The sequence below is a fragment of the Arctopsyche grandis genome, chromosome 3 (genome assembly GCF_051622035.1).
Source record: "Arctopsyche grandis isolate Sample6627 chromosome 3, ASM5162203v2, whole genome shotgun sequence".
Lineage (NCBI taxonomy): Eukaryota > Metazoa > Arthropoda > Insecta > Trichoptera > Hydropsychidae > Arctopsyche > Arctopsyche grandis.
The window spans coordinates 7,461,388-7,477,245 of NC_135357.1; the positions used below are offsets into that span (position 1 = coordinate 7,461,388).

The window sequence follows — 15,858 nt, forward strand, 5'->3', positions numbered from 1 at the left end:
ATTTACATTTTATATTCTTAAACGAAAGTTAATATTAAGTACATTATCAGCGGTTGGTTTTAAATAATGCAACAATTTGTAAATTTGACATGAAATTTATTTATTTATAAAATATTTATTCAATTAATCAAGCACACTCGTATAACGGATATGTACATTTGTATGTAGCTCCAACGCAACGAATACAGATTAATAATTATTTATTCATTATTTAAATAGGTATAAACCCATTTCTTAAACACGACATATATATGTACATATCTATGGTCTAACGATTAACAGCAACAGAGACATCTATGGACAAATTTCTGATTCATTTTTCTAATGAGCGAAAATCGAGATGCTGAATAACTTGATTTTTTTGTGTTGATGTTTCAATGAAATCAGATAAAATGGCAAACTTTAATAGGACGCGATCAACCTTGGAGTTACATATCCAAGGTCTGGTCAGCAGCATACGGAATATAACCTGTGACCACACAATTGAAAGCATTACATGCTAACCATTAATATACGCTGATATGTAAGTTAAGTAACGTGTTTGGTCAGACAAGGTTTTAAATTGACCATTATAATGTTAGTACACTGTTGAAATTCCATAGGCTTGTTTTGCTAGTACTCACACGAAGTGGCTATTAGGTATCAGAGTGGAAGTTTGTAGAGGCATGTTCGTTTTATTTGAAAATTTCAAAGCTTTCAAAACCCGACGATATATTGATCGGCGAGCTGTGAAAAGTTTCAAGCATTCGCAATTTGGTAGGTTTTGATGCGAAAACGTTTCGTTAATATTCTGCATCGTTCGACCGCGTAAACTCATTTTGCGTTCATAAATTGTTCGACATGTTGCGCCAAACTGCAATTACGAGTTTTCCCGGCGCGGTTATGATGTTTTATAAAATTCTTAATGTTTAATTAGAATAAAGAACGCTTTTAAGTCTCAAGCAATCTCGGGTGACACGAGGATGTTGTCTATATATAAAAGAAAAAAAATCATTTGCATCGTAATGAATAATCTCTTTTCGACCCACCGCTGTAAAATACGTGGTTGCGATGAATCTTGCAAAAAATGCAAATCTAAAATGTCAGTGCAAAACCTTCCGTAAAAAGAATTTTTTATTAGATTTTCAATTTTGTTTTATTATACTTATGTATATGTATATTGTATGAAAAATCTCAAGATACATAATTTGTATCAAAAATGTAGAAAAAAATTGTAACAAGACAAAATTTTTAAATTTATGGTAAAACATACGGTAATAATTTAATGCAGTATGAATTTGTATAGCCTTAAGTCCTAATCTTAATAATAAATATGGAAAATATTGTGATATTTTCATTCAAATCGAGTTTTGTAACATCTATTGTTATCCAAAATGAATTCGCGGCTTCATTCCGCACAAGTACAATAAATACAAGAATTTTCAACTGGAGAAAAAAGAGATCAAATTAATTCGTGGTAATTATCACGGCAGTTATCAAGGCAATTATCGCTACTAATTACCTCAATCAAGACCTTCCCAGAGTTCTTTTAGTTTAAATATTCTATAAATATAATAAATAAAACTTGTATATAAAACAAAGACTGTTCGTTGTGTGTGTGTGTGTGATTCATTTCTGTCAAATAAATTTAACAATAAAAAAATAAATGAATTCTTACTATTTATTCAAAAATGTATTTTATGATATTACAAATATTTTTTGATCATTACTAGTATTATAATAAAATTCCAATTAACTCGCACAATTCGAAATATACGTATAGTATATGCAAACGATATCGCAATATAGGTACGATAGGAGTATTTGCAATATCTTTTGAAGTGTTATAAGTAGCTTCTTCAATAGTTCAATATAATATACTATCTTATGAATATCAGCGATCGTGAAGTTTCTGCTTCACTCTGATATTCATCCGAGTTGCCAGGGATACTTCAAATATGCTCCCTTTATATACCTTTATCTACATATACCTTTGTAGGCACACTTGCGAAAGAATGAAACGACTTTTTCTGGGAAATTAAAATATATGGCCTAGTCGTATTCTCCGCTCTGCAGTGGTGTTTATCTTTTGACAGGAGTTGCAAACTTTTAATTTTGCGAAAGTCGAACGCTGCTAATTGTGATAGATATCGTCACGGCTTAAGGGATTTACAGTTCGCGAGTTGCTTCTACGCTTTAATGAAGCAAATTGAAAGCTTAGCAAATTTAAACTGAATAACCCTCCAGACGGTTATAATATCGGCGAAATGTTTTTAGAAACGTTCTGAAACGTTTATAAACATAAAATACACTAAAAAATTAAATGTATGTGGTTTTAGAGGCCGTTGAAAGCACCTGCAATACAAAATTTATAAAAGTGAATACATTGCCGTTATCTTAGAGCCGTATATTTTTCTCTCTTTGTTTATCAAACGTAAATAAAAATCATATATTCTATTTTATGATGACACAATAAGAAAAACAAGATTTTTTTCGTGTTGAAATTACACGAAAAATACTAACAGGATCACAATTTTCCTTCCGGTCGGAAGGAAAATTTTGGCGAGTCGGATTTACGACACGATTTTTATTTCAGAACAAAAGAAAATATCAAAATTTAATTTAAGATGAAAATTCACACGCTCTGAAAATAAAAATAACTCAAAATAAATGCATTTCACTAAAATGTTTATTCAATTTATGTACTTGCATTTAAAACAGTATAGCATAACGAGCGTCGCGTTGTCGGAACAAAGTCAAGCAAATTTAATTATGTTTCTTATTTAAACAATGCTAGAAGGCATAAATAAGAGCGTAATGAAGTAAAACTTCTACATGAAAGTTTTCAGACGTGTTTCGCTATGAAATTATTTAATGTTCAAAATTATTCTCACATGAGATACCTAATGGCTTATACAATTATCATGCAAAATTTAATATGCGTTTGATTCAATTAATTATTGTTGCAAACTTGTGCAATGAAAAAATTATATTCCGTAAATATCAAATTAATATTTTAAGGTCTATTCATACTATCTGGAACTGCAAGGTAACAGCCCGGTATTGCAATGCATGGAAAAGATTACTTAAAAGAAACTGTTTTATCGAGAATTAAGTATATATATGTAGTCAAATTATTGCATAAGATTACATTCAAAATCGATGAAAATGGCGTATTGTGGATTAGGTTGTCTGAAATTTGTTTATTTTCAGTATAAATTTTGTGGCAATTTCAAATTGATCAATTCACCAGAAACACAGACTAATCAAATCAAAATAAACGCGATCAGACGGTTGTTTCAATTATGATCCAAACTTCGAATTTTAAATAAAAAAATAAAATTGGTTATATATATATATATATATATATATATATGTATATATATATATATATATATATATATATATATATATATATATATATATATATATATATATATATATATATATATATATATATATATATATATATATATATATATATATATATATATATATATATATATATATATATATATATATATATATGGAGTTCGGTCTTTCGTGTCATGCGGGGAAGACGTGCTTCCGCGTTCTCCCCGCTATTACTCGCTTAAACCCGGCTATTGCACGAAATTTAATCTAAAAACTTAACCATCTACTCACTTATTTTACTAATTGCATCCTAGTATAATTTAAGTGTAAAAATAAACAGCAAATCGGTCGTAAAAAGCGGTTTTATATCAGTTATTTCGAAAAATTTTGTGCTAACTTTTGTGTCGAATCTAAGCAAAAGCATATACGAACGAGATACATCTCCTTACCTGAATACAAAAAAAAGGGTCCTTCGTCAGCCAAGGTTCGGTCCCACAGAAGCAATAAATCTTCCACATAATTGCTTCCAGCCAAAAAATCTTTAGCGAACTTTACTTAATAGAATAATAGCAAACAGAAACGGTGTTTCCCAACTGTCTATCAGTTCTTTTCATATTTAAATTATATTAAAGTAATTCGTGTAATTTTATATTCTTTACTAAAGTTATTATTAAAATATTAAATTGCAAACCGCACTCACATATATAAATCCGTTGTCTCCAAAGAGGCGTCTCACGATAAAGATCTGTAAAAAAGTAGTATAACAATTGCTAATCTATTATTATCATAACTAACTACTTTCACTCACAAAGTAACCCTGTTAAATGGCATGTAATAACTCATAAGTGATCCAAGTGATACCTAGGATGACTATCTGTCAAAGCTGACCACAGAGAAGAGTCTATGGCGGTAAGAACTCACTCCTTGAATGGAAATCTCTCTCAAGTACCGCCTTTTTCTCAACACATCTTGGATAAATGCGAGAAAAATAATATCCAAACCTCCAACAAGGTAAGAGTGACGATGGATGATAGCTTAGCTAATAGAAACCTGTATTTAGCCACGTACAATGTAAGAACGTTATCGAGTGAAGGAAGTGTGCTTGCATTAGAGAATGAATTAGAAAATATTAAATGGGATATAGTAGGACTTAGTGAAGTAAGACGAAAACAGCAAAACCAAATAATCCTAAAAAGTGGTAACTGTCTCTACTGGAGAGGGCTACCAAATGGTAGAATAGGAGGAGTAGGGTTTCTCATCAATAAGAGAATAGAAAGAAATATTATAGAAATAAGCGACATATCGGAACGTATATGCTATATAGTATTAAGAATCTCGAGCAGGTACACTTGTCAAATCTTCCAAGTGTACGCCCCACATCTAGCCACCCAGACGAGGAAATAGAAGACTTCTACGAAAAAATACAGGGCGCATACGATAATAGCCGTCACCACTTTAAAATAATCATGGGCGACTTTAACGCAAAAATAGGACAAAAGGCAAATACAGAAAGAGCAGTAGGCAATTTTGGTACCGGCCAAAGAAACGACAGAGGCGATCGCCTCATAGAATTCGCAGAACACAACAGGCTCTTTATCACTAATTCATTTTTCAGGAAAAACACCAACAATAAGTGGACTTGGGAGAGTCCTAAAGGAGACAGAAACGAGATCGATTTCATCCTAACAAATGCCCTGCACTCCGTTAAAGACGTTAGTGTTTTAAGTAAAGTAGATATAGGTAGCGATCACAGATTAGTCCGTGCCAAGATGGCCATTAATATAAATTGCGAACGTAGGAAATTAATAAAAGGATGCAGTAACTCTCCAGATTTCGCTCAACTAAGGTCTAGGAAAAAGGAATTCGAACTCGAACTTGGAAATCGATACGGGAAATTAAACCCAGAAGCAGACATCGAGGAATTGAACACTGTAATTAGTTCGGTTCTAACCTCAACAGGTAAGAAATTAGGTGGATTCAGGAAACAGATTAAGTTAAGCAAAATTTCAGCGGAAACAAAAAACCTAATTAAGCATAAAAGGAATTTAGATAGGGATAATAATAAGCAAGAATACAATCTAGTAAATAAGGAAATTAAAAAGAGAATAGTCAGGGATGTCAGGGATTTTAACAGCAAGCTAATAGAAAATACCATTAAGAATAACCGTAGCCTGAAAAAGTGCAAACAGGATCTTTTCTTAGGCAAAAACCAAATGATCGCAATCAGATCAGAGAGCGGAGTAATAATTAGGAATAGAGAAGAAATCATAGACAGAGTTTACACGTTCTATGCAAAACTATACGAGAACGACAACGGCCAATTCCCCGCTCTGGAATCGACACACGGCCAAAGGGTTCCTGCAGTATTGCATAGCGAAGTAGAGGCCGCGCTAAAAACTGCAAAGAACGGTAAAACCCCAGGGGAAGATAATATTCCCATTGACTTACTAAAATGTGGCGGCCCCCCCCTAATTAATATCTTAGCTAGGCTTTTCAGCAAATGCATCCAGAACCAAGCTATACCAGAAGGATGGAATAACGCAACTATCATTTTAATACACAAAAAAGGCGACAAAAGCGATATCAAGAACTACCGACCCATTAGTCTACTTTCAGCGGTCTACAAGCTCTTCACGAAGGTTATTACAGAAAGGCTGAAGAATATCCTCGACGAGAACCAACCTATAGAGCAGGCAGGGTTTAGGGCAAATTTCAGCACAATGGACCACCTCCAAGTAGTTGGCGAACTAATCGAGCGCGCCAACGAATATCAACGGCCATTGTGCCTAGGTTTCGTCGATTATGAGAAAGCCTTCGATACAGTTAGTCATAATGCAGTACTTAACGCTCTAAAAACACAGGGAGTGCCGGAACCCTATGTGGGACTGTTAGCTGCAATATATAAGAATGCCACAGCTTCGGTTAAAAATTTTTCAGGTACAGATAGATTTAGCATAGGAAAAGGAATAAGACAAGGAGATACAATCTCGCCCAAGTTATTCAATGCGGTGCTTGAGGGAGTTTTCAGGAAATTGGATTGGGATACAGCCGGAGTAAGCATCAATGGTCGCTTTTTGAGTCACCTTCGGTTCGCAGACGATATAGTTCTAGTTGCTCGTGATTCAGCTGACCTACTCATCAGACTAACACAGCTGGACAGGGAAAGTAGAAAAGTAGGATTAAAAATTAACGTAGATAAGACTAAACTAATGTTCAATAGTTATTGCATGCCTGATAGCATCCCCTTAGATGATAAACCAGTAGAAGTAGTAAATAATTATTTATATTTAGGTCAAATAATTGACATGTCTGGTAGTAAAAATGAGGAGATAAAAAGACGTATGAAATTAGGGTGGAGTGCATTTGGACGGATGAATGCTGTTTTTAAATCAAAAATGCCACTCTGCCTGAAGAAAAGGATCTTTGATCAATGCGTTTTGCCAGTGATGACGTATGGATGTCAAACTTGGACACTGAACGCCAAGATGCAAAATAAAATCCAATGCACTCAAAGAAGTATGGAACGCTGTATGCTTGGCATAACGAGGAAAGACAGGAAGCGGAACACGTGGGTGAGAAATATGACAAGGGTAGTGGACATAGTGGATAGAGTGAAGAGATTGAAATGGCAATGGGCGGGTCACGTAGCTAGGAGGATGGACGAAAGGTGGACAAAAGAAGTGCTTGAATGGTACCCGAGAGAAGGCAAAAGAGTAAAAGGAAGACCGCAAGGAAGATGGGTGAACGAAATTAGGAAAATGTGCGGAATGAGATGGATGAGTGTTGCGCAAAACAGAGACGAGTGGAAGCGTGTTGGAGAGGCCTTCATCCAGCAGTGGATGGCGAATGGCTGTAAATGATGATGATGATGATATATATATATATATATATATATATATATATATATATATATATATATATATATATATATATATATACATATATATTACGAATTAATTTAAATGTATTTAAATGCCATGATTCACCTTGAGAGTCATGATGTTTGAAAGTGACAACACATACCAATCAAATCGTATTAAATGCGATCCGATGGTTGTTGGTTAAAACATAAAAAGTTAAATTTTTTAATTATTAAAAATGAACTTTAATATATTTATATGACATTGTTCACCTGAGATTTATTTTTAATTATTTATGATTCAATCTAGGTTACCGTTTTGCGGTTTATGAAATTTGACGGTAAATTGTAATATCTAGTACCAAATAATACTTTTCGTACTGCTGTTGACGTGCAGTTGCCGGTCTGGGATGTGCCAGTATGAATAAACCTTTATGCAGCTATAACGAATATGTGATGGCAAAAATTAAATTTAAAAAAGACGGTACAAAGTGAATTTGCTGAAAGCATACATGCAAGAATAGCGAATATACATATGCTATGATAGAATACGACAGCAAAATTATAGATCTTAATCTAATACAGTCGATGCGCTGAAAATGTCGTACTTTCATTCCTTTGTTCGTGGATTAATAGATTTCGTTACTATTGAATACTACGGAGACAATGGACGTTGAATTAATGCAGTTCTTCAGCGAACGTCTCACTTTAGTAAATTAATGCGAACAGACGAAACTCATTTATACAGGGTGTGGGCAACGACAGGATATCTTAAAAGGATCTGGAACAGAACAATGGAAACTGCAGCGGTTACGGTTAAATGAAATATATTGCGATGCAGCTGAATCTGTTTTGGCGGCAACGGAAATGCAAACAAAACTCACGTCGAAGTGTGGCGCTTAAGCCGGGAGCTCTCTCTGGCTATGCAATTGTAAATGTTCTATTTTATTATGTACATATGTATACTCATAGAATATGCTACATTGTACGACGGATAATACGAAAAGCTTTGTTTGACAATATCAAGTGCTCAACGCTGGTAATAACTTAATATATCAATACAGTGTTTTGGTTGTTGCAAGCATACATATATTTGCGGTTTGTAATTAATATTTGTATACCTGAATTGTATAACGTGTTTGGATACGTACTGTTATGTACCTCGCTTATCAATGTAGTTCCCACAATAATCAAATTCACTTTTTCACATTCATATACATACGTGAATAACAAGTCCATTAAAATTCCTGTAAATAGATAGTCAGATAAGACAGGAGTGCCGGACTTTGCCCAACCCAAAAGATAAAAATCATTTATATAGATCACGATTCGATCACATAAGTTAGTCATCACCATCGAGACTCCGAGAGTGGTAGTCATTAAGAGGGCTGAACACCAGCGCCTTGTCCATACAAACGTACTATACTTTTCCCTTCCTCAATTATGGCACCAGAGAAAATATTTTTTAATATGCTATGGATATCCAACATTGGGGTGCATCTATCGTTTTATTTTTTTGATTAATTATTTTTTATAGGAGCTAGGAGCCACCAAACATCTATAAAATCGCCTCTTTTTTACACCCACGAAAAGAGTCCAGCGTGCTTATTTAACGGGCGATTTACGCCGATAGATGCACAGAAAATATCTTTCTCATACCGATGATGAAATTTTTTTTAAAATTGGTCCAGTTTTGGAGGAGAAAATAGGAGAATACGAAACCTCGATTTTGTCGATTTAAAATACGTATTATCTGGTGGAAGCGCAACTGTCACATTCACACAAAATTAAGATTTCAGGTGTACAGCCTTCTTAATATCGACCCCGCAAGTGACGGTCAGCACAGCAGCAGAACAAAGTGAACCAAAGTTCTACGCATCTCATTTTAAATTCATCATCGTTCCATAATTAAATCTGTAATTTAGAATATACATATCTACCAATAACATCTTTATGATAATAAAGAAATCTTGGTTTGTTAACCAAGTAATTTAAAAAATATAGAAACTGCGTTTTGGAACATGACAGTACGCAGTAGGGATTGCAATTTACCGTAAAATTTCATAAACCGGAAAACGGAAAATAGTTTTTCGCTTACCGGTATACCGGTATTTACCGGTAAATTATTTTTTACGTGAATTAGATAACTGTATGTGGTTACTTTTCTTAAAAACGTTAACCTAGATTGAATGACCCACATGGCATTATTCATACACACATATGTACATATATGAAAAAAATGATTAGACGATGACATGGATTTGCATTAGATAAGCAAATACATATATGTTAATTTTTGTAACAAAAATATATATTAATTGCGCTCAAGGTATAAAGATATTGAAAATTGTTGCACGAGTTTGACTGATAATTATTGTAAAAATGTGACAATAATTCAACTCAGAATCCATAACAATTTGCCAATACGACGCAATTCGGTATCCGCATACGCAATGTTGACAAATTTTAAGCAAACTGCAGCTTGACCTGAAACGATAAGAGTACATATGTACATTGCATGTCTGTAGATAATATAAGCTAAATAAATGACTTCGATTAAATTAAATGAAGGAATTCGAAGAAATGAGTCGATTCAATTAAAGGTACAAGGGCAAGTTAGTCAGTATTAGAACCAGCAGAATATACTAGTGGTTAGCATATAATGCTTTGAATAGAGTGGTCACGGGTTCAAATCCCACTGGTTTCTGCTGGCCAGACCTTGGATTTGTGACTCCAAATCGATCCTTTCCTATCAGAGTTTGCCAATTTATCTGATTTTCATTGAAATGGATCCAACAAATTGGCAACCTTACCCATTTCTTGCAAAATCTCGAGTTTTCAGCATTCTGGAATTTCGCTGAATTGTGTAAGATGCTGCAAATTTACAAATTTGACCATAAATGTCTGTGTGGATGTTAATTTATATGTATTTACTGAATTTCGCTGAATTGTTTAAAATGCTGGAAATTTACAAATTTGACCATAGATGTCTTTGTGGATATTAATTGATATGTATTTATGTACTTTGTATGATACTAATAATATTTGTATCAAATGTACAATGTTTTTGGCCAGAAAGGCGCATTGGGGTTATCTGTTAAGCCTTCCCAGTATATATTAAAGATAAACTAAAAATTATATTAAATTAAACTAGTGTTTCTTCTCGAGAATTTCTCAAGAAAAATGCCAAATCCAGAATTCTCATTTCTCGAGATTTTTTTTATTATTAAACATAAAATTGGTAGCAGTATTTTCAAAAGTTTTGCAAACTCAGCTTTTTTCTGTGCCGTTGCATAAGAAAAGGTGGATTTGTGTCTAATGTTGGAAAATATCCATACTTCTTGGAGGTTTTAAAATTTGTTTGCAAATTTGTTTACAATTATCTAACAATCGCATCTTTGCTTTCGTAATAAATGAACCACTCAGATAACAACAAGGTTTGTTCCAGATTTTTGAAAATATCCATACTTAGTTCTTGTTAGCCGAAAGCATTCGAATGGCAAATAATTGTTGATGGTTTTATATTACTCTATCTGGCTTTATATTTCCTTTGGTAATCTAAAACCCCGATCCGATAAGAAAAAATTACTCTGCGTGGGAATCGATAAAATACAAAGTTACTTGGAGCTAATTTCGATTTAAAAACCTTTTTTTCAATAATCCAATAAGATTTATTTTTTATATTGTTCATTTACAGCAGCAACAGTTGAGTCAGGTATACATATGAGCTCATTTGCGAATTTTTTTAACTATTAATTGTGGTAAGTTGCCGCTTAATGTTTCACTATTGAAATGTATAGCAAATTCCAAAATATGTAATGCCAATCAAAATGTAATATAGCGTGTTATCGGTTAGCACTCCAACATATTCAAAGCTATCTGCAATACTATATGTAATGTAATACTATTACATTTATACATATGTACATTTTTTCATTCATCAAAATTTCTCGAGAAAATTGAGAAGTGAAATCTATAATTCTCATTTCTCGAGAAATGAAAATCATCGAGAAATCAGAATGCCTAGTTAGAACGCAATTTCATTTTGTGCATTTTTTTGCAAAAGTGTATACATAGCGGGTTGAGAAAATTGCTAGAAATATTGACACAGCATATTATGTTACTCATGTACATATTTACTTAAAAAATCCACTTGTTCAGCTTTAAATTTTTTGTCAGGCAGCAGTATAGCTCAGTTATTGCGTTAATGTTAACCACCGAAAGATTCTCGGATTCAAGCCCAGGGTTGACCTCAATTGAAAGAATTTATTCGGAGTATTTTTGCAGTGCTGCTGGTCTTTTTAACTCTAAGTCGAACGTTTCCTACCAGACTTGATCAATTTATCTGATTTAATTGTTAAAACAGTTCCTCATCAAATCAGCAAAACCATGCGAAAACACACAGCGATGCACGTGGCACGGGGATTTTTTTAGATACTTTAAAACATGCGAAAGAAATGAGCCGTGCCTTCCACATATTCATGGAACACCCAGCACACCCCGCCCGAAATTGACCCTCTGGAATGTTTTCGGTAAAATTGTATCCTTGCTTGACAGTGGTCGATAACGGTGTATCCCATTTTTGAAGAAATTTAGGAGACCACCCACAGCGGGGAGCCATGCACACAACGTGCTGTTCTTCGCTGTGTGATTTCGCCCTAAGTTTTTGACACCAGTATTTAAATATGATTTCAAATTTATAATCTATAAATATATATATGTACAAGTGTATTACTATAGGTGTTGCTCGGGGGTAAAACCCGAAATGGCATCATGATTAAATATAAATTTTCTTAATTAAAAAAAAAGTAATTTTTTAATATTAATTTCGTAATATTTCCGTCTAGCTAGGTTGTTTTTTTTTTTATTAATTTTGTTTCTCTAGCATTTTGGACTAATCTTTAGTAACTACATAAGTGTATATTTACGATATTATAAGACGTCAATAGGCGAAATTTATTTAACTAAAAAGTTGAAAAAATTACTTGATTAGCTTTATCATACTACAAGTACATATGCTAAAGCTCTCCGCATAGTAATCGTTTCTAGAACGTTTGTAGTGTGGCTTATGTTTCTTTTTCATTATTGCATTTATATACAAACCAAGTAAGTATTTATATCCAAACCAAGTCGAAATGAGACACAATTTTAAAATAAAATCTATTGTAACATGGAGGTTCGATGAATGCTGATCGTCCAGTGGGTGAATAACACATCGTCTAATTAGCGATCGAGGCTCATCGGCCTACGAGCTAGTTGTGGCCAACAGCCAATGAGGTCTCGCAGCTAATCGACCTATATATTTCACCGAGTTATGTAAACGATTAATAAAAGGGATAATATTTTTGGCACGGCTGTAAAACTTCACAACAAATGTCAAAACGACATTTAATGTCAAATTAACATCTCTAAAATAGCTCGCACGACAGAATCGGCGTTCGCCCAGCAAATCAAATGGGTTGCCAGTAACAAAAATGAAATTTGACGTTCAGTGAAATCATAACCAGTTACATTTCCACTGGGTAATCGTAATATCTTAGCAGCCAACACTTATTTATTTAAGGGTTAGGTTAGGTTAGAATTCAAGTTTAAAATTCATAGATGCCTCGTTAATTTCGAGTTTTTCAGTGTCTAGTAATTCAGCGACATATGTTATAAAAATGATGCATCGTTTGTAATTGGCCTGAAAGGCGCATTCGGGTTTACTTGTTAGGCCTTCCTTGTATATATAGTATATAAAATTGAATGTCTGTTTGTCTGTCTGTCTATCTCGTATAGGCTCCTAAACCACTCAACCAATTACGATGGAACTTTCAGGATTTGCTGTATGCATGTGCGGGAAGTTTACTGTGAAAAAAAACCGGGAAAAATCCTCTTAATAATAATATTCGTAATTACGATTTTACTGACGCGAAAGTTTGAAGCGCCATTGTGTAGTCAAGGAAATGTGTTCGTTGATAACCACGTTACCAGTTGGTTTATGACGACACGGCGTTGTATAGACGTTTTTGAGTTCCAACCATCACTTGAAATGGGAACGGGAAACGCATGCCGGGTTCAGCTAGTATGTGTATAAAAATTTGTATGTAAAATAAATAAATAAATTAAAATGCTTTATTTTTTGCAATTTTGTAATTGAATGAGAGGTGCAATAATAAGCAAGTAGTTAATTTGAAACCAGAACATTTTTACTGTTCAGAAAGGACCCTTCGGAACCGGAACAATCCCGTATTATCGGGAAGTCTGGCAGCCGCATTCAAGACTGAAAAAAAAATGTTCAAGGGTAGGCCTGTACTTGCAGATCGAAAATAAGCTTTCATGAATTGACACGCTTACGCAAACATTATGGCAAACACGCGTACACAAATATTAAACCTCGGCGACATTTCGAAATCGGAACGAAAGCTCGGACCGATTAACGTCGTTAATCGCTATCTTACGACCAACGGCGAAATTGAAATTCGAACTGTCAAAAGTGAAAAAGAGTTGCGCGCGCACCGCCTCCCCTCACTCCCGTCCCCGCACTCCTCACCTCCCCTCCGCGCTGCCACATTCGACGGCTAGCTTCCGTCAGTCGGCTCGAGGGCGTCGTGTGGTGTGGTGGTGTCGGCGCGCGTCGCACATAACCTCACTCCGGTAAACATTGACGTTTGGAGAGCGATCGGCGGCGCCTTCGCCCCCCGTCTCACAGGAACGGACGCCCCCATCCAACCCCACGCTCAGGTATGTCCTCTGTGTATGTCTTATCGAAAACGTAGCGCGGGCTAACAGTAATCGGTCGGTTGACCGCACATGTTAGTACCGTTGCGTTGTCCGGTCGCCGCGGCTTTCGTCAAACGACATGTCGCACGTGACCGTTCCGTTCCGCGTGCGTTTTGTTTATACGTACACGTGGGTTTGTTTTCGCTTTTGGCACTTGTCGCGGATTTCATCTGTCAAATGTCAGGTTGAACGCGTCAGCTGTTCGCGTCTCGTCTTGCTCGCACGCGTAAACATTCTGCGCGCGCGAGAGAGCCTTAACGGTTGATTCGAATTTTCGTAATTGATCACATGTGTATGCAAGTTTGTGTGGTCGTAATAGCGTCTCGTGCGACTTTCACCCGGGTAATAAAAATCGTCTTCATGAAATGGACGCAGCACCACACACACACGCGTGATTTATTTTCGGATGTGTGTTTCGACGTTGTGGGTTTTATTAGGTTCATCTGTAGTTCTAATGAGTGTTGTTTTCGATAATTCAGTTGAGAATTCGAATTACGCTTTGTAACGCACAAAACAAAAGAAGCTGTTTTCAAATAAATTAATTATTTTTCAAATGAAATCTAACTAAATGACAATTGAATTGCTATTTGGTACGTAAATCATTGAATACAAATTTGTATGATGAATTTGAATGAAAATTGTCTAAATTTCAGCCTATTATACTAAAAAAAGTAACGAGACATCATTAAGTATGAAAATCTTAATTTAACTTACATTCACATGCGTATTCAACGGCTTTATGTATGATCATTTCTCACAAGAGGATTGATTACCCACAGGATTATTTTTCAAGAGAATTATCCACACGATTATTTTTCACACTAGTATTGCACAAACGAAGATCACCAATAGTGAATCAAAACAAAAGCAATAGAAAACTACAGGTAACAGAAAAATTGTGTGGGCAATGATCATTCCTCACAATAGGATTACCCACACGATTATTATTCACACTAGTATGGGTCAAAAGAAGATTATCACCAATTGTGAATTCAAATAAAAACAATAGAAAACCACAGGTGGCTGGAAATTGTTGTGGGCTTATATATCTTGTAGGAAAAAGCCATTGAACATATTCATCATTCTAATTTTAGTGAAAATTGCTTCTGGGCGGTGCTGAGCATTTTCATTTTAATATAATATGAAATTAAAATAGTCTTACATATTTTATAGGTGGTTGTTAGAGTGTGTGTATACAAGTTATAAAAAAAAGATCGATTCTGATTTAAAATCAGTCAAAATTCCGAGATAGAATTTTTTCAAGATCGCAAAACTTCGTCTAGTGATACTGCATACATATTGTATGTACATATATATATGTAGATAAAGTAAAAATAGAAAAGAGCCTTGTAAAAAGCAAAATTTTTAAAAATACTAAATAAATCGTCCATTTTATATTTCAAATTTTCAAAAAAATTAACACCAGTCCAGTAGTAACATTCGAATACAATTGTACATAGTTGCAAATAATGTATCATTTTAGCGTTGACTAAAAAACTCATTATTATTGGATGCACTGAATGATGAAATGACTCTTTTGTGCAAAACCTGTTTCCACGTACATATTTACTAATCATGTTTTGATAATTTTTTGACTTTGACTACTATTTAAGACAGTTTATAAAATACATACATACCTATACGAATCGTAAAAATTGTTAAATGTATACATAATACAATGCTGAAAATGCTCGGCTCCACCTAGTCGCAGTTTTTCCAATTAGAATGTTGACGATTCAAGGTTTCCTCGTAACCAAATAAACAAACAATAACAATACGCCCGAATTATTTTTCACACACTTTAAATAAAACAACAAAAGAATGCCACTTATTTTCAAATGCGCTTGAAATAAAAATGGCGATAAATTGAATACATTCATCCAGTGGGTCATTTTGAAATGTTC

At 34.4% G+C, this 15,858-nt stretch overlaps 1 protein-coding gene across 1 annotated transcript in view; it reads left to right on the forward strand.

The window, feature by feature from the left end:
• Nucleotides 1-13,779: 13,779 nt before the first annotated feature.
• Nucleotides 13,780-15,858, forward strand: part of Tpst (tyrosylprotein sulfotransferase) — a 235,958-nt gene continuing 233,879 nt past the window's right edge. Inside the window, exon 1 of the mRNA XM_077426876.1 lies at nt 13,780-13,915. The gene's annotated coding sequence lies outside the window, so the exon portion shown is untranslated. The remainder of the gene's footprint in view (nt 13,916-15,858) is intronic.